A 19,469-nucleotide genomic window follows, 5' to 3' on the forward strand; every position below is an offset into this window, starting at 1 on the left:
CTTAGCTTTGCTTTAGTGGCCTATGAAAACCACAGCAGTGATGCTGCACAAGGATGGCATGCTTACATCCACAATTCAAGCTCCAAGAGTGAGAAAACACTGACAACTGCTGCTATATCATGCAGTTCTCTTCTGAACACCCTGAGCATCTGAATTCCTCCCCCAGTGAGCTGCATTAGGCTGCAGAGCAGCCTGCTATCAGGAAGCATTGGCAGCGAGGACGGAGAGGCTGGATGCTCTTGGCATGCACTTTGACAAGTCTATTGTGCAGATGGGTTCACAGAGCCGTGCTGGGTACCACGGAGAGCAGTGGCCTCTTCTGCGCCTGGGCAAGAGCTGTGGCTCTCCACACGTTGGGCAGCATCCGCTCCGGCCTATGGCACACAGCCCTGGAGCAGCGGAGCTGGGACCATGGTGGCTCTTTGTATGAGGCTTGGGCAGACACATCCAGGTCACTCGCTCCAGACAGCATTCACCTCCCTGTGTTACTGCCATCTCCCATTGCCCAGAGGGGAGCTCAGTGCCTTGGCAGCAGCCCTGCTGTGTCTCCAGGGTCCCTGGGATGTGCTGCCTGCTGGAGCATGGCCGGAGCGTGCGGCAGCTCAGGCACCTGGGAAGAGGCCACCACGTCCTGCTTGGATGTGATGCACCTCACACCATGGTGCCTTTTGGGTTCATTTAGGCACATCAGAGCTAATTCTGTGCTGGCTGAATGGAGAGACAAGAGCATGACTTAGCTGTAGGTCACCATCCCCTTCCTTCTTCTCCTCCTTGATCCTCTAGGAGGGATAAATACAAATGAGTCACCCATGGCCAAGGCAAATGATGTTTATCTCTGGAACCCTGGTGGAGTCCAGCATTCAAGCTTTGGGAAAGGGATAATTAAGCAGGAAAAGCCAGATACTGGGAGCTGTGAAAAGGAGAGGCCCATACCCATGCCACAGAGAGAAAGGTGGATGTGGTTCTGGGCAAGCTGCTCTAGTCGAAGATGACCCTGTTCATTGAAGGGGTATTGGACTAGATGAGTTTTGAAGGTCCCTTCCAACCTAAACCATTCTGAGATGAAGGTGCAGGATCAGCAGAAAAAGACGATCTTGCTGTATGCAAACCCAGCACCCTCTGAACATCCAAGAGACAGGGAACTGTGTTTGCTTTATTCCTGCACAACTGATCAATGGAAACCAATCGATCAAACAGTGTGGGTTAACGTGTTCCTGCCTCCACCCCGCAGGCTGGGGGTGCTGCCTGAGCTGAACAGTGGATCGGAGTTACCATTCAGATCTGAGCTGCTAACTCTCCTCCAGCGGGATCCCAAGTCCTCCTGCAGGCTTGTTGTGGCTCTCAGTAAGGAAAGGCCAGTTCAAAGCAATTACCCCAGACATCTCATGGATGTCTAATAGTTATCCAAAGCTCATCCTGGATAAAACAGAGGTTTTGACATCCTTTTCCTCCCAAACCTTCTCCCTAAACCTTCCAAGACCACAGTAGGCAACACGATGTGTTATCTGCAGACATGGCTCCTGAATGCCACCTCATACCTCCCTTTCAAGGTCCATGTGTTTAGGCTGCAGTTAAACCTTATGGATTTTTCCAAGCCCAGCTTCTCCAGCCCTGCAGGTAAATCTCTTGCATACCTCTTCCTTCCTCTGTTACTAAAGTACCTTCTAGGGGCCTTAATCATGATTCACTCTTATTCATTCGGGATACAGAGAGACTTTTCTCCTAACCTCTCCCTTTTGTCTTGCTTCCCAGTCTGTGTCTCTCCACTGGCTCCTTCCTTCCCATAACAACCAATCCAGGTCTTCACTCCCAAAGCCCTGTGACTTCTCCAACCATGGCCATTCCCACGATCCAGCCTCTGTGGCCAACCTCCTTATCCCTTGTACCACATGTTTTTGGAAGGGAAACATACAAACCCGCAGCAGCCTTCCCATTACCTGGCAGAAACCCATCCTTGCCCGCAGTATCTCCACAATGGTGAGGCTGCCACACAACTCACAGGCAAACCTCACTTTCCTTCCCATATTCCCATTTGCCTGAGCGCACCCGTTCCCCTCAATCTTGGAATAGCAGCCGTGAGGTTTGCTGTGTAGCACAGCTTAGCCCAGCTGCAGCTTCTCGTCCTATGGCAACAGGAACAAGGAATAAAAACAGCAAGGTGGTGACTCATTAAAACCAATACCCTCGATAATTAGGATTGCTTAACTTTTCCAACTGGATCAACAACTAAAAACAAAAGGATCTTAAGTTTTTCCAGTAGTTTTTACTTTTCCTGTTTCTCACACAGAAACTGCCAGTATTGGGCACTTGTGTCAGTCAAATTTCCCCTCTGCACAACATTAAACTCATAGGATAAGGTGAAACATTTCCTTTACCCATGTTCTGTTAGCGCTAAGGACTCTCCAACACCCCTTTACTCCCGAGCAAGGAGGAGCCCAGCTCCAGTGCTGCACTGGTGCTGACACTGTTCCAGCTGCTGTTGCTATAGGGGAAAAAACAAAGGCAGAACTGTCCAAGTTTTGAGTTCCTGAAAGATCTGTTTAAATCAGAGCCTTGATGCACATCTCCCTCCAGATCTGATGCTCAGTGGGTTTGTCTCTGCCAGCCAGCACTGCACTCACCAGCTGCTGGTTGAAGCTGTACACTGGGTACAGCCTCTTCTCTCTAAATAACCCTTATGTGCCCATTGCCTCTTCTCAGAGGCAGAGAAGATGGTGTGGACCAAGACAGGAGCTGCCCATGGGATTAAGAGAGGGTGTTTGTGGGACAAGGAAGGAACAGAAGTAGAATAGCACTTGGGAGAAGGCACCTGAGGGACAAATGGGCAGATAGCCTGGGGGCAGCGTGGCAAAGAGACCTTAGAGCAGCTCCAATGCCTAAAGAGGCTACAAGAAACCAGGAGAGGGGCTTTGGACAAGGGCCTGGAGGGACAGGCCAAGGGGAATGGCTTTAACCTGCCAGAGGGGAGACTGAGATGAGCTCTTAGGCAGAAGCTCTTCCCTGTGAGGGTGCTGAGGCTCTGGCACAGAGTGCCCAGAGAAGCTGTGGCTGCCCCATCCCTGTCAGTGTTCAAGGCCAGGCTGGACACAGGGGCTTGGAGCAAGCTGCTCTAGTGGAAGGTGTCCCTGCCCGTGGCAGGGGTTGGAGCTGGATGAGCTTTAAGGTCCCTTCCAACCCACATTATTCTATGATGCTAAAATACGAGACGACTGGGCTGAAAGGGGGATGGAAGGGCCAAACATGGAAGAAAAGGTGGGCAATCAGATCCCTGAGCAGGGCCCCATAATTCACTCTTTTCTCAGTCCTTCTCCCTGCATTTCAGGCACACCAGGACCTCGTGTTCAACCTTGTCTTCTATTTTTATTTGCTAAAGATCTCAGCACCCTGCTGCTCCCAGGCAGATGGCAGCAGGAACTGCCACCGAACCAGCACTACCCTGGTAATGGCTTAGACCAAACCTGGATAACTGTCCTGATGGCAACACTGGGAAGCCTTAGTTTAGACAAGACATTAAGAACTTGACCTCCAGGCCATCCAACCTGCCCTATAGCCCTCACCCCACCAAAAACCCCACCAGTGAGTACAATAACACGGTGTTAAAAATGGGCAGAGAGATGAGCCTGCTTTGTTACGCACTTGTATGTCCTGCAGTTCCTTTTGATGTAAATGTGTGAAATTACACATTTATTGCAAGATTCAAGTGTAGCCATGGCAACATGACTATCAAACAGTTGCATATGGAAGTGTAAATCCATACAGGCTTCTGGCTGGCGAGATTACACTGTCCAGGAACAGGGCTTCAACATACACCCAGACCATCCATGTCCAAAAGGAATCAGATCTTGCTTCTGTGCCTGGGAAAATGTCATGCTTTTCCACCCAAATTGTCTCTGTTCACTTGGGCTGACCACCAGGAAGATGCAAAAGGGCTGCTGGTACCCTCAGCAGAGACACAGCATCATACACCTCTGCACACTGCCATACCAGGCAACGCAGTCTTCAAGGCTGGTTTACACAATGTCCTGTGCTCAGCCTTGCAAGGGGCAGGGAGAGTTCAGTCAGGAGCTGTGGGTTTCAGTTACACCTCCAGCAATCATCAGGCTGTATTCACAGATTTACTGTGCAAGAACACAGGCTAGACAGCCAATAGCATCATGCTGGGAGCAGCCAGGGCATCCCCCATCCACAGTGTGCTCGTGTGACAGCAATCTGGTGACATCGAAAGCAGGGACAAGCAAAGCTGGTGTGTGCACTCATTGCAAGCAGGGAAAGGTTGTGTCCTTACAGCCTCAGAACTGTGACCTTGCTGGTGATCCCTTGGGAACAGAGCACATCCATTAATTTTCCATAGCCTCCAGCCATACGATCACAGCCAAGAAAGCATGTCACAGTCTTCTGCCTTCTCCCTGGATATGAGGCAAGCTCCATGTAGAAGTGGCTGCACAAAGACCGTGTTCAGCTCAGTCCTGTTGTGTCTGGAGTGATGAGTACATGGTCAGATGGCCTGTGAAACAACCACAAAACTGCTGCTAAAAGAAAAAGAAAAAGGGAACATGCACCCCAGCACAGAAATAGCCAGTGAGAAGGAAATAAAACCTCAGGGTTTGGCAGAACTTGGCCATAAATTAAAGCAGAGTAGTGGAAGGGCACACATTTGTCCTTGTTTTGCTTTTTAGCCAAAGATTTGAGGTGGTTCTTTCACTGAGAAACATAAAAGTAGGGCACAGACTCCAGCAGGCATCTCCAGGAGGTATTCACAGCCCTGAGGTTTGGGGAGCTGAGGCAGAGCCCTGGCATCCCTCTGTAATCAGCAGGAAAGCAGGTTGTCTTAGTCGGGCACCTAAAGCATCCGATGGCAATGCCCTCGAGCTGTCATGTAGGAATTCACAGGATGGCCTCCTGGGTAGGATGTTCCTATACTTAATTAACCCCTGATCCTTATTTCCAGTGGGAACATCTCCTGTTTCTATCTCCAGCAAATAGCTCTTTGCCTAATAGAGCAGGCAGCCTGCTCAAACCTGGCACCTTCCTAAGCTGCAAGTATTTCTGGGGACTGATCAAATCCCTCTTAACCTTCTCTCTTGCAAGGCAAACATATCACAGCTCCCTGTTTGCAACCTTCCCAGCACGTGAAGTCCCAGACCAACTGCCCTCCTCGGTTCCTTTCTCTGTATTGTGAGGTTTTATAGCAGAACCTCTTTATTTTACTTAGAGTTTATTATATAATACAGGAAGTTTTTGCCTCAAAATAACTCTTGTCACTAACAACAGCCCCTTTCACAGTAAAAATGAAGCTTTTTGGTTAGGAAAGTGTCAAATTTCTTCACTTGAAAAAAATTGATTTCCCCAAGGCCTTTTAGACAATTAATAAAACCCATTGCTGTGCTAATGGCTATTGCAACTTTCACATCAGCTCCTGCCTGTGGCCATGCAGAGATGGGCTGTTCTGCACGTGGACCTGCCACCCCAGGCTGTAGCAGATGAAGTGTCTGGTTTTTGGTCAGCCATGAATTATCACTAAAGTAAATTCACCACAGCCCTGCTGTTAACTCTTCCTGACGCAGCTCCTAGATGGGGGAATGCTGGTGTGCTGCAGAGCCATCCAAGCCATGCTGCTGCAGCATCTGCTCCCCAAACTTGGTCTGTGCTGCCTGAGAAAATGGATCAAACCCCTCTAAGAGGGGAGGTGAAGCTGTTGCCTGCATCCCCTCATTCCCTTCACTATGCCCTTTGTAGCCCTTTGATCTCAGTAACAGGGAATACTAACAGGAGCCCTAGAGCCTGAAGTGGCTTAAAGCCATTTTCTGTATTGCTGGGTTAGTGTTGAGAGGGTCTGAAATGTCTGAGCAAGTCAAGAGCTTTCTGCTTCTCATAGCCATCAGCTGAACGTACCAGCCTGCCTCGCTCCAGCACAACTAACTGCTTTTATGAATGGAGTTTAAAACAACAGACGCTGTGAAGCTGTTGCTAAGAAGCTCTGTTTTTTTCGCCTGGTGTCCTGAATGCTCCGGCCAATACAAGCCACAGCGCTCCCGAGCCCTGGAATCGAGGAAGCAGGCAGGAAAAGCAAAGCCCAGGTTCCCCACGTTTAGTTGAGCAATTAGACAATTCCACATCTGTGATTATTCCTGGCAAGGTTCGCTCATCTCATGGGAGCCTTTTTGGAATAAGCCAGCGCTTTTGCAGGGAGTGTCAGCCATGAGGTGAACGTGCCTTCCAGATCTGATTTGCTTTATTTTCTTTATAAATACATAAGTAATTGTTTCTTTCACAGTTTGCTCTTTGCCTTTTCATGACTCACATCTCTACCTTGTCAGCTTTCAGCACCGGCCCTGCCCTCCCTCCCAGTACTACAATCCTCCCAGTACTACAATCTCACCCACTGTGCCAGGTCACCCAGGGTGAAATAGCGAAACACAGGAACTCATTTTGCCTATCCAGATGTTCTGCTTACGAGGGCTGCAGAAACGACAGGCACAGCAGTCAGAGGGCATAAAAACCGAGGTGCAAACCTGCCTTGAGTGCATTCAAATAGAGGTTTGTCTGTGGTTTGTCATTTGGACAAATCCAGATGTGTTTTCACAGAGACAACGACAGACTCCACTCCCCAGCGCTGCTACTGCCCCAAGTGTCTTGTTCCCATTCCAGCCTCCTGCGGTGTAAAAGTGCTTTTCAAAAGAAAGAGGGAGAAAGCTTAAACATTGAGGAAATGCTTTAGCTTTAATCTCAATGAAATATGACTGTGCCTGTTTAAGAGGGGGTTTTTGTGTGTGTGACTTTTCCCCCTTCACTCCTCTCAGGAAAACGTATTCCACTTGAGGCAGCGAGTGATGATGGAAAATTTCAGGCTGAATGGTTAAAGCACAGCCAACTTGTAAAGAAGTTGGAACCATGGAAAGAAAAGCGTTTGGCCACGTGGGATAAAAAGTGTTGTGTATGTGGAGGGTTCATTTTTACTCCAAGCTCCTCTCCGACACGTTGATTGTGTTTTGACAGTTCATTAATTTCTTGTCCAATTGCAGGCTGTTGAGGGCAGATAAATTTGAGGCTATTATGGGAACACCCTATGAGTTTGTATAGAAAGGAAACTCTGTTTCCTGTATCATCCTTCTGGGGATCTTGAAAGAGTTCACAAAAGCCACTTAAGCAAACTTTCATCGCTGGATAACGGAAGGAAAGGAAACTGTGAACAAGCAAACAACACTCAATTCCATGAGACAAGAGATACTCGTAGGTCATTAGAGAGAGAAAGTAAAGTCAATGAATACAACACACACACACACACACACACACACACACACTGGAAATCATGGGGATTTCTGCTCCTGTGCTCTCTTTCTGAGCTCTAAAAAGGTAAATCCTGCAAAGCACCAGTGAGATGAGTGGTGCAATATCCATCCCTGCAGTGCATGGAGTTTTTTGTGGTTCAAATAATACACTGTGGGCTGAGCTGGAATGGTCATGGATCAGCTTCACTTTCTTCCTGTCATTGACAGTGCGGTTGCCAGAGGTCTGCTCCAACCAGCTCTGTATTTTATGTCACATATGGGTGGAAAGTGAAGGCCTGGAGAGCTCTGTGTTTTCCTGGGGTTGGCTTCAAGTGCAGGATTCAGATGGAGCTCAGAGGGCTGGGGCTAAACACAGCATCAGGGGTGCAAATGCAGACTCTGCCTCCAAACTCTGCAAGGACTGGGTGCCAGAGGGACTCCAAGTCCAATACTGGGAACTCCAATTTGCCCCTGTCTCTGAATTACACACCGGTTTTCCAAGGTTGGGAGGCTGGTCCAATAGGATGTCCCCCTTCCTGACAAGTTTGAAACATCTCAGCTTCAAGTTGCATTTCAGAGGGGGATCAGAATCACAGAGTGGATGAAATGCTGCAACTTTGTTAAAAGAAGCGGTTAAAGGAGGAGATTTGCATGTGGCTTATCTGGAGCATGGATTTTGTGGTATTTGATAGAAGTAAATCCATGTGGTAGAGAGACCTTGTATCTGCTTAAAGCACAGGGAAACAGGTTGAAGTTTGCAGTTAACAGCAAGCCAGAGAAGGAATGTTTTGCGGGAATGCTTGGTTAGCAGTGGGGGGAGGCAGTAAAAGGGGAATGGCACCACAGCAGCTCTTGTTTGTGGGAAGTGAACTTCAAAACAAGCCAGAAGGGATGATGTAAAGCAGATATCCCCCTACAAAACACACTCACCTCTCTCAGAAGAGTTTGTGCAGCAGTGTGACTGAAGATCAATATGAAAGGACATGGCCATCTGACAGGTCATTTTCAGGACCATCTACCAGGAAACCACCTAAATCTCAGCTCAGTTCAGTGCCCCATAGTCCCTGAATACTCCTCTGAGCTTCTCCAGCCATGCTCCAATCACAGCCCCACCAGAGCACACCAAGAGGTTGTTGCTCATGAGGGACTGAAAAATAAACCCTAAAGGAAACCTCATGGGCTTCTTGAGCATCTCAGAAAGGAGGCGAAAGACCAAATGAGCTATGGCACCAGTGCCAGCAGGTCTCCAGTTGGAGTCTGATGGATGATAAGGAAACCCTGTTCTGTACCTGCTGTATCATTACAGAGAGGATTTCTGTCTCCAAGGGCACCGATGGGCAATTTGTGAAAGGCATTTCAGAAAACATCAATTGTGAAAACGATTCTTTTCTGGCAGATTTTGCAACATATGCTTCTGGTCTGAGCACAACCACTACCATGGGGGAAAACAAGAGCAAGGAAAATGCAAGAGACTGTTGCCAGCTGGAAAAAAAACCCCACATATTATGTTCAAATTGGAGCAACCCATTCAGGCCAGTTCTTGTTTAATTGGGAGTGAGGAGGGCCTTTTCTGGGCAGAAATGTGACTGATTGCTTGACAGGAAAAATCCATGTCCCCCTAACCATTTCTTCTGGTCTCTCCTCAATTATCCCCAGCAACAGTGCTTCCCTAGGGAGCTTGTTAAATGTCCCAAATCACCTCATTGCGAGGAACTTTCTCTCCTCTCAGTTTTATTAACTTCTTTATCTTAAGCCACAACCTCTCTCAGTGTGCTTTTGAGGTTGCAGGTAATCTCCATTCAATCTGCTTCTGAGCTTATTATCTTCCTGTGCTCCAGCCCAGGTGACTGGCAACACATCCCTATGGAGAGCATCCACCTGCAACCAGCATAAATGCATTGCAGGTCAGAAAAATGGGCTGAAACCCAGTCAAGGAGGAAGTATCTTTATTCCTTTTTTTGGCATATTGAAGAAAATATTCCTTCCTGCCTCTTCTTCATTGATAATAGAAAAGGAAACAAAATACTAATACAAAACTTTTGGTCCTTGCAAAGCAGCCCTGGGTGTTTGAGGTACTTAAGTCAGTAGCTTACTCTTCAGGCTCCCTTTATAAATAAGGAAAGAAGCTGCAGAACTGATAGGATTCCCAAAGAAGAGCAGCAGGAAAGCACATCTCTCTTATGGCCCTGCTCTATCTGCTGTTGGCACGGTATTCACACACACAGCTGTACAGAAAAGCAGTGCCACCTCCAGGTCCCCCTCCAGCAGATTGTGTTGTATTCTTTGGGAACATCAGGGAAGAGTTTGAGGAAGATGAAATTGCTTGAGAAGGAATTGGAAAGTGGGCTGTGAAGATGATCACAGGGCTCAGCAGCTCTGCTCTGGAGCCAGGCTGGGAGAGCTGGGCTGAGTCAGCCTGGAGAAGAGAAGGCTCCTGAAGAGGAGACCTTAGAGCAGCTCCAGTGCATAAAGGGGCTCCAGGAAACCTGGAGAGGGGCTTTGGACAAGGGCCTGGAGGGACAGGCCAAGGGGAATGGCTTTAACCTGCCAGAGGGGAGACTGAGATGAGCTCTTAGGCAGAAGCTCTTTTCTGTGAGGGTGCTGAGGTGCTGGCACAGAGTGCCCAGAGAAGCTGTGGCTGCCCCATCCCTGGCAGTGTTCAAGGCCAGGTTGGACACAGGGCCTTGGAGCAAGCTGCTCTAGTGGAAGGTGTCCCTGCCCGTGGCAGGGGTTGGAACTGAATGATCTTTAATGTCCTTTCCAACCCAAACCAGTCTGGGATTCTATGATTTTATAGGGGTCACAGGGGACAACTGGAGGATGAGCCAATATTGTGTGAAAGGGCCTGACCATTCCCTGCCAGCCTCTGCAAGCTGAAACAAGGTTTAGGACTCTCACGTGAGTCAACGTGCATGGTTTATTCAACAGAAAACTATTCACTCTTTCACTAGGGTTTCCCACCAGATCAGCCAGATGAACCAACTCGCCCTGAACATATGTGATCAAGGAAAAGGAAAGGAAAGTTGCTCCTTTTGGGAGCATCTAACTTCTAAATCATTTTAGCTGTAAAGTGAAGCTGGACCCCAACAGCAGTATGCAGTATCCACATTGTCTGTCAAGCAGAGAGACTTCCCCAAATCAAACACAGGATGGAAGTTGGTGGCTGGGGTGATATTCAGCTCCAGGAAAGTGGGAAAAAATCTTGAACACACTGTTTTAATTCACAAACTGGGAATTTGTCAATTTGCACTCAATGTTTAGGGTGGGAGCAATTAAAAAAGCCCTAAGAAAACCTCTGTATTTTGAGGGGATTTTAATTCGGGGGTTTGGAAATGCACTTGGTTTTTCCTCAAAGTTTAAAATTACTTTCACATGAAACACCGTGGGCTTTGCAGTTGTTTGGTTGTGTTTGGGAATTCAAGCCATTAGAATAAAAAGTATTCACCCGATTCATTTCAGTTTCTTGGTCACAACTACAACAAGAGTCTGCTCAGGGTTATTCTCGAAACTCAGAATCATAGAATCACAGAATCACACATTCATACAATCACAGAATGGTTTGGGTTGGAAAAGACCTTAAGTTCATCCAGTTCCAACCCCCTGCCATGGGCAGGGACACCTCACACTAGACCAGGCTGCTCCAAGTCCCATCCAACCTGGCCTTGAACACTGCCACAGATGCAGAGCATGCACAACTTCCCTGGGCAACCTGTTCCAGTACCTTGCCACCCTGACTTGTGTTGCTTAAGTCATTTAAATAGATTTCTATTTCAGAAACAAAGTGAGAGCCAACAATTTCACAATGAAAAGCTCGAGGGCTATAAAACTTGGCTTCACCTCAGACTCTTAACATTGTTTTTATTATCTTAATCACTAGGTTCTTTACATACTAATTTTCCATCCCAGTGCCAACCAGTGCCAATCCAACTCGCTTTGCCATCACCCAGGTGAGCGTTACTCATGTTTTGAAGTGTACATAACCCCCTCTCTTGAATACAGTCAGCACAACAGTGTCTATTTTTGTGACTACTCATGGACTTGTGCTCACACTGAGTCATAGCTGCAGAAGCCACTAGCTCAGGTGTTGCTCCTTCTAGGTTGTTTCCTAGGATTTTCCAAAAATACAGGGAACACTGCTGGTTTTCCACATGCAGTTTTGATGACACAGGGCTAAACAATTTTAAATCCTGTCTCTGCTGGGACTCACTATATTGCAAACACCGAGTAGGTACGTGACCGATTAGGCAAGGAGAGAGATGAGATAAATAACAACATGCTGTTGTAACAGGCCTTAGCAGAGCCAAGAGTAAAGTGAGTCCTCCAGGAAGGTTATAGAGGCTTCAGGTCACACCTGGGTGATCAAAACAGACGTGCCCAGTAACACGTGGTTTGAATAATAGGTTGATAGATTAATCCATCTGTAGCTAAGGGCTGGAAAACAAGGGGGTGTGGAGAGGGACAAATGCTCGGTTAACTATAGGTCATGTTTTAGTGTCCAGAGGTATAGGGCAAGCATTTGTGTTGTGACCACATAAATATGATACTTTAGTCTGCACTGGACTAGCCCAGCTGGCTGTCATCTACAAATTAATCCATGAGGATTGTGTTGGTATAAGAGATTATTAAGGAACCAACATCTCTCAGGTGAAACTTCAGTGAAGTTGGCTTTAGAATCATCAATAGAATGGTCTGAATTGGAAAGGACCTTAAGCTCATCAAGTTTCATCCCCTGCCACAGGCAGGGACACCTTCTACTAGAGCAGGTTGCTCCAAGCTCCATTCAACCTGGCCTTGAACACTGCCAGGGATGGGGCAGCCACAGCTTCTCTGGGCACCCTGTGCCAGCACCTCAGCACCCTCACAGGGAAGAGCTTCTGCCTAAGAGCTCATCTGAACAACTTCTGTTTCAGTTTGAACCCATCACCCCTTGTCCTATCACTCAGTCCCTGATGAAGAGTGCCTCTCCACACGGAAAGCCAGGCTGCAGGAGCCTGAAAACCAATTGGTCTTTTTTCTGTATTCACCAGTATACACTGGTGATAATACCAGCCAGCTTTCATCAGGGTAAGGTTAATGTGAATGGAGTCACTTGAAAATCACTTCAGACTCAAACAGCCTCCCGGATGTCAGGCTTTGGTTCAGGCCTTGGTTTCTTTGCAAACCCAATTTGATGAAAATATATCCATTTTTCAATTTGGCTTTGAGTAAACATAGAGACTGAGGTACAAATATCCCAGTGCAGCAATGGAAACCTCATAAACATCATAGTCATGGTTTAATAGGAGGCAGCTCGGAAGGAAAACTGACTAATAGCAGCTCACTGCCCAAACTGAAAGAAACAGAAACAGCATAAGAGCCAGAAGTTCTGGTCTCTGCTCTGCAAGGGAAGAAGTGACTGAACTCATCAAGCCCTGCAATCCCCAAATGCTGTCTAGCAGCATTTTAACTGCTCTTGGCACATAGGTAAGGACTGAAAGCCACAGCATTTGAAGGCCTGTCAACTCATCCCTTGTCAGCTATAAACTGCACTGGAGCCTAATTCCTCACAGTTTTATTGTGAAGATAATTATAGACCACATCAATTCAAGAGGCAGGGTAATTTTTTGCAGCCATTAATATCCCTTTTTAGCTGTGCAAAGCAGGAGAATAATGATAGGGAGTTCTCATTCTTCAAGGCACGAACTCACAATGAGACCTCACAAGTGGCTGCAGCAAACTCATCTTACAGCCTCTATCAGCACTTTGCTGATATAACTGCTATAAACTTGAGTCTCCACCACGAGCCGTTTATTTGCCATATAGGAATTGTGTGAGGAGGTACAGCTACTGCTTTTACTCGAGGTTTCAGCACAGGAGAAAGGCAAAGAGACCCTACACAGCGTCACCCTACCCTGTTTGCTCAGGATTGTTAATATGAACCAACTGGCTTCAGATGGGTACACTTGGAGCAGGAGACAGGGCAAAGGGCCAGGTCACTCTCTTAAGCCACAGGTCCTGTCTAAAGCCATTTGGTTCTCAGAACTGAAAGTCAGTTTTGGCTACCACAAGCAAACCTCAATTGACTGGCAAATCTGCGTGTCTGGGTCCCAGTCACGGACTCACACACAGAATCCTCTTGTCTGTAAGACCTTCGTAAGACTTGTCTGTGTCCAGACAAAATATCTGTTGTTGGTTTGCTGCATGTCTACAGCCCTCATCTGACAGGCAGAAACCAGAAGCATCCCAATGCTTCTAGGCTGAAAAACAGAAAAAGCATCAAGGGACCATTTTACACAACCATTAAAGTTCCAGTTTAAGGACAGCATATGTTGAGGGAGGGTGGGAAGAAGGATAAACAGCAGTTTCAAGCCCAGAGCACCGGTTTCCCATCAGATATCTCACCCTTTGTGAGAGATACCCTCAGGGTAAGTTACAGGCCAATTGTGTAAAAGTTGAGACTCATTTTTCATGTCCTGTTTACAAGTGTCCTGGCTGGGGAGACCTCACCTGGGCTTCACAGTGCTGAGATTTGCTTCAAGTCTAGCCTCAGGCTGCCCAAACCCATGGCCACTCCCAATTAATGTGTCAAACATCATTAAGTCTGAAAGCAAGTCAAAACAATCCCCTGGGCTTTTGTCCATCCAGATGAAGAATTACCTTTTTAAAGTCCCAGCTTTCAAAGGATTTAGGAGCAGAATAATGCAGGAATCCCTGAGTTTCATATAAAGCAATTCACACTAGATCTGACCATTGGCAAACAGTCAGCTAAATCCATTATTGCATGATAATGCTCACACATTTCATCCTAATCAGCTGTCCTCTGCTCCCTTACCCCTTTCATCACACAAGCATTGCTTTAACTGTCCGAGGGAGGGGAGAGGGAGGATCAGATGCAGCCTCGTAAAATTCCTTCACCCGCTTTGCCTGCGGCACATTATTTCTCTTTGACACGCGTGCAAAATGATGGTGGGGGTGTTGTTTGTTTGGCTTGGCTGCGTATGAACTTTTCATAACAATTTTGTGAGCCAAGTACCTGCGGAGCTGAGTAGCTACAGAGTAAAGAGAACTCACGGTAGCTTGTTGATGCTCTTGAGGTCTGGTTAATTAAGGTATCGCATTAAATAGGGAAGACCCCTTCCTCTGATTGCTATGGCAAGACAAGGCAGGGATTTTAGAGCAGGATGCTGGTCTCCAGCATTCAGAAGTAGATTTATTTTGTTTAAAGTCCTTGGGTATTACACAACAAACAAACCAGTGGAAGAAAGGATAAGCAAGGGATCAGTCCCTTGAGGTTTTCTCCAGCTACGTGACTCACAACATGGAAACATGCACAATAAAAGCCATCAAGAAGTGACTTCTGGGTGCTTTCTTTAGGGAAAGCTCTCACCCAAGTGCCTCAAAACACTGCCTAAGGATGCAGAGAGGAAAAGGACCCACACCTACCACCCTGCCGAGGAGGGACCTGCTAAATGCAGACATCACAAAGACCAGGGAGCAGCGCACATCTCCAACCTTGCTCTCAACCACAGTTTAGGGGGTTTCCTCCCAGCCCCACAAACATCAATCCCAAGTGTAGCACACGTCTGGACAGCACAGCAGCCTCTTGACTGACATTCATTTCTCCCCTGCCAAGACTTGAGGATGAAGGGTTTATGATGGGTTAAATATCTGGAGTTGAGTAAGAACCTCAGAAGGAAAAGGTGGGCCTGTTTCCCCCTCCACTCTTTGCTATAAAAGATTGGATTTTTAAATTTAAATATTTTATGGAAAATTACCCTTTCTGACTCTAGCTAGGGGCTGACAGACAACAACTCTCATGTGAAATTAACATGAAGAAATAGAATGGAGAAATAATCTGGACACGTCTGGACATGTCTGGCCACTGCCAGAACAGGTCTGGAACGTCAGGGTGAAGTAAGGATCACGCTCCACCACAACAGCAAGCAACAAGAGGTCAACAAAAAAGTCATTTTTTCCTATTAAAGTGAGGTTTCAAAACATCAAGTAGCCCAGGCTGCCACTGATCTATGGGTAAGGAGAAGCACGTCTTAGAAGTTGTAACTACACCCACATCTTCAGATCCCTTCTTGGGTGTTTTGTTTCAGGGTTGCATGTAATTTCCACTAAAGTCACTGAAATCTTCTCTCTTATGAGTCATTAGACATTTCTACTGCTATAAATACAGTTTGTTTCTTCTGGGGAATGAACTTAAGCTGCGCTACACACATTCAGTTATAATACAATGGAGGTTGTTTTATTGCCAAGAGTAGGCATTAAACTGGGCTTTATCTTTACTACTTGTCTAATTAAGCAGTGAAGTAAGTAGACTTTATTAGACTACTTGTATAATTAAGAGAATTATTTAGCAATTTTTTTTCATTAGGGACTGTAGTGACAGGACAAGAGGTAACGGGTTAAAACTTAAACAGGGGAAGTTTAGATTGGATATAAGGAAGAAATTCTTTACTGTGAGGGTGGTGAGGCACTGGAATGGGTTGCCCAGGGAAGTTGTGAATGCTCCATCCCTGGCGGTGTTCAAGGCCAGGTTGGACAGAGCCCTAGCTGACACGGTTTAGTGTGAGGTGTCCCTGCCCATGGCAGGGGGTTGGAACTGGATGATCTTAAGGTCCTTTCCAACCCAAACGGTTCTGTGATTCTATGATTCTATTTTCCCCCAAAAAGCACTAGCAATATCTATACAACTCAGTAGTATGTAAAAACCACCATCATTCTTTGGGAATCCTCAGAGTATGGTTAATTTAGTGAGTTGTGCAAGACTGTGGTCACACATGCCTTTCAGTCCTTGGTCTGAATTAGCCTCCAAATAATTATACGTCAAGACCAGCGTTCTAGAATAAAAGATTAATGTCTTTTCTTTCCTTAAGGGCTTGCAGTATTTTTGCTAGCCTCAAGATTCACACTGCTTTCTAATAGTAAGATGTGCCCAGTTCTTCCATTTTGCCTTCTGTGGCTTCCCTTTCTCCCAGATCTGGCACACTCCACGGTTTATTTATTCATGAGCTGCAAGAGAAAGAAGTCCACCATAAATCAGACTTGCTTTGGAAAACGTACTTAACGGCGTGTCAAGAAGCAGAGAACAATCACACTTATGCAACGTAACACGCATTCTGACATGCCACTCACGCTCCTCTATGCGGCCCCAGTTTATGTAAGTAATGAGTATTTATTACACTGCCCTGCCCAGTGCAGTCAGCACAATTAAGGCTGGGAGATGTAAGTAACTGGGACTAAAAAGCACACTCCCGTGTTAAAAACATGGGGTGTTTTATGGCAAATGCACAGGGAGTGCTCACAATGAGGCTGTAATTGGGACCAAAGAGTTTTAATTCCCCCGGGGTCAGCGCACAATGTATACTGTCTATAAGAGATGTGAAAGATGAATTGCACATTGTATACTGTCTATAAGATGTGAATGATGAATTGCACCACTGCTCGGAGCAGGGGATGGTCACCCAGCCCTCCCCACCAAAACATGGGGCTGGATGTATGGAGGCTCACGGCCTCTGGATGGTGAAGAGCAGCAAAGCCGAGGTGAGGCGGCAGGATGGGACCTCCTGTGTGGCCAAAACTGAGCAAAAGGTGCTACTTTCCCTTATGATGAAGGAAAACATCAACAGTTGGGGGTTGATGTGCTCGCAGTACCTCAGGTTGGGAACAGCGACTTCTCCAGCACTTCCCAAGTTATCAGCTTCATAGAACCATGGAATGGTTTGGACTGGAAGGGACCTTAAAGCTCATCAAGCTCCAACCCCTGCCACAGGCAGGGACACCTTCCACTAGAGCAGCTTGCACCAAGCCCCTGTGTCCAACCTGGCCTTGAACACTGCCACATTCACCATTTCTTTGGGCAGCCAGTGCCTCAGCACCCTCATCAGTAAAGAATTTATCCCTTATACCCAATCTAACTCTACTTTGGTGCCGTCTGGCACAACTTTTTCAGTCAGGACAGACGGGCTCCGCGGCATGTCGCCGCCGAGTTCCTGAGGTAAACACACGCTATCTCAGCGCGGGCAGCTCAGGTGCCAGCCTCCAACCGCCCTTACATCACCGCTCGGCGGCTCCAGGGGCTCCCTTTCCGCCCAGAAACCCCCCTCCAGCCCCGGCAGCGGCCCCGCTCCCCTCGTCCTTCCCCGGGGCCGCTGCACCTGACCCGGCCCCGGCTCAAGGTGGAAGCGCACCCTGCCCCTGGCGGGGTGCCCGGCGGACCCCGTAGCCCGCCGTACCCGTCACCCTAGCAACGCCCCCCGCCCCTCCTGGTCCAAGCCACGCCCACCTCATTGCATATTCATGACCCCCGGCGCGGGGAGGGGCGGAAGCGGAAGCGGGACGCGGTTTCCGAGGAGCCCGGTATAAAGCGGCCGCTCGTGCCCGGTGTCGCCCGCCCCGCTCGTGCCGCCGCCGGTCACCTCACCCCTTCCTTCTCCTCCTTCCCCCCCCACCCTCCCCGCCGGCCGCCGCGGGCACCTCCCGGCACCGCCGCCTCCTCCCCTCCCCCCGCCGCACGGAGCAGGTCCCGGGTGCAGGGGGAGACCCGGGGGCAGGTACGGGGCGAGCGGGGGGTGGGGGGTGAGGAGCCGTTGGGAGGCGTGAGGTGAGGTGAGGGGTTGGTGAGGGTGAGGGAAGGTTCGGGGTGAGGATGGGGAGCGGGTGAGGGAAGGTTTGCGGTGAGGGAGATGAGGGTGAGGGCTTGGCCGAGGAGATGAACTGGGGAAGGGACGGTTTGAGGTGAAGGCGGTGAGGGAAGGTTGGGGTGAAGGACATGAGCTGGTGAAGGTGAGGAAGGTTTTGAGGTGATGAGGGGCTCATCAAGGTGAGGGAGGGTTTGAGATGATGAGGGGCCAGTGAAAGGGAGGGAGGCGAAGGGGGTGAAGGTCTTGAGGTGGTGAGGGATATGAAGGGCTGATGAAGGTGAGGGTGAGGAAGGGTTTGGCTGAAGGAGATGAGCTGGTGAAGGGAAGGAAGGTTTTGAGGTGATGAGGGGTTTGAGGTGACGGGCTCATGAAGGGGAGGGAGGGTTTGGAGTGATGAGGGGCCAGTGAAGATAAGGAAAGGTTTAGGATGAGGAGCCAGTGAGGGAGGGAAGGTTTGAGGTGAGGAGGATGAGGGTGAGGAGGGGTTTGACTGAAGCAGATGAGCTGGTGAAGGTGAGGGAGAGCTTGAGTTCTGTAGGAGAGATGTAGGTGGGACTGAAAGTAAAGAAGGGCTGAGAGAAGCTTTTGGGTAAAGGAGTTACAGGACTGGAGAGGTGAGAAAGGGATGAGGAGCTTTGGGGTGAGGAGTACGTGGAGCTGTGGAGGGGGGCAAGTGATGACAAATGAGAGGGGAGAATGAGGTGGAGCTGGAAGGGGTTGAGCTCTGTGGTAAAGGGTTGAGCCAGAGGCGATGTGGGCTTGCAGTGGCTGGGAAGGGATAAGGAATTACTGTTGGGTATAAGTATAAAGTGTACAAGTGTAAGGTGGAGGTGGAGAGGCTTGGTTGGGGTGTCTGGGATAAATGAGTCCTAATGAGATGAAGATGGGATGATAAAGAGGTGGCCCAGTACCCCTTCCGGATCATGCTGGGTGGTAAATAAGCTGGAAAAGTGCTTGGCAAAGGGACCAATGAAGGACATTAGTGTGACTTTTCAGGCTGTTAAACCTCACTGGTCTGCCATTTGAATGATTTGACACTTAATCTGTAACCTGATCTCAATCTTTATCACAATACAGTGGAGTCTCACTTCACCCACTCTGATGTGATGGTGGGAGAAGTTATTTAGCACTTAACTCTTAAATCTCCCTTGAAAGCTGCAGTTTTCTTTAGGATCATGTTATTGGTGATCTGCAACTCCAAGATGCCCCAGTTTAGCATCTTTAGCAAGTGCAGGAGCTATTTGACCTTGAAAAATACTCTTCCTGTGGGGCAGTTCTCTGTTGTAGTGATTGGCCTCCAGTGTTCTCTATGTATAGAGGAAGAAAGGAAGGGAGGAAAAGATCTAGCCAGAGCCCTGACTTGGCACTGGGTGCAGCGAGTGAATCAGTGTTGCTAGAGCTGGGCTAATGCAGTGAATTACAAATGGGAAAGGATTGGAAAGATATTGCGGGATGCTGAATGTTAGATGGGGGAGGCGATTTCTCCTTCAGGAAAGATGTTACCAGAGGTGCAACTAGAGGGACAGGCAGCCCAGAGTGCAGAGCATGGGCAGAACTGCAGCATTATGAG

General features: G+C 48.1%; 1 protein-coding gene and 2 long non-coding RNA genes across 6 annotated transcripts in view; 1 reads left to right on the top strand and 2 right to left on the bottom strand.

The window, feature by feature from the left end:
- LOC134167854 (uncharacterized) overlaps nt 1-19,469 on the bottom strand; it is a 1,192,997-nt gene that overhangs the window by 1,135,677 nt on the left and 37,851 nt on the right. The window lies entirely within an intron of this gene.
- SLC45A4 (solute carrier family 45 member 4) overlaps nt 1-19,469 on the top strand; it is an 87,054-nt gene that overhangs the window by 4,658 nt on the left and 62,927 nt on the right. Inside the window, exon 1 of one of the 3 annotated variants that reach the window (XM_062626943.1) lies at nt 17,583-17,809. The exons of the other annotated variants lie outside the window; for them this stretch is intronic. The gene's annotated coding sequence lies outside the window, so the exon portion shown is untranslated. Of the gene's footprint in view, nt 1-17,582; nt 17,810-19,469 lie in introns of those variants that run through there. 3 annotated transcript variants of the gene reach the window in all.
- On the bottom strand, nt 11,592-14,485 carry LOC134168028 (uncharacterized). The gene is made up of 3 exons (XR_009966365.1): nt 14,319-14,485; nt 13,322-13,499; nt 11,592-11,699 (listed from the first exon to the last, which is right to left on the bottom strand). It is a non-coding gene; the product is annotated as an uncharacterized LOC134168028 (long non-coding RNA).

This window comes from Pezoporus occidentalis, unplaced genomic scaffold (genome assembly GCF_034315485.1).
Source record: "Pezoporus occidentalis ecotype Australia unplaced genomic scaffold, CSIRO_AGI_Poc_V1 ctg3, whole genome shotgun sequence".
Lineage (NCBI taxonomy): Eukaryota > Metazoa > Chordata > Aves > Psittaciformes > Psittacidae > Pezoporus > Pezoporus occidentalis.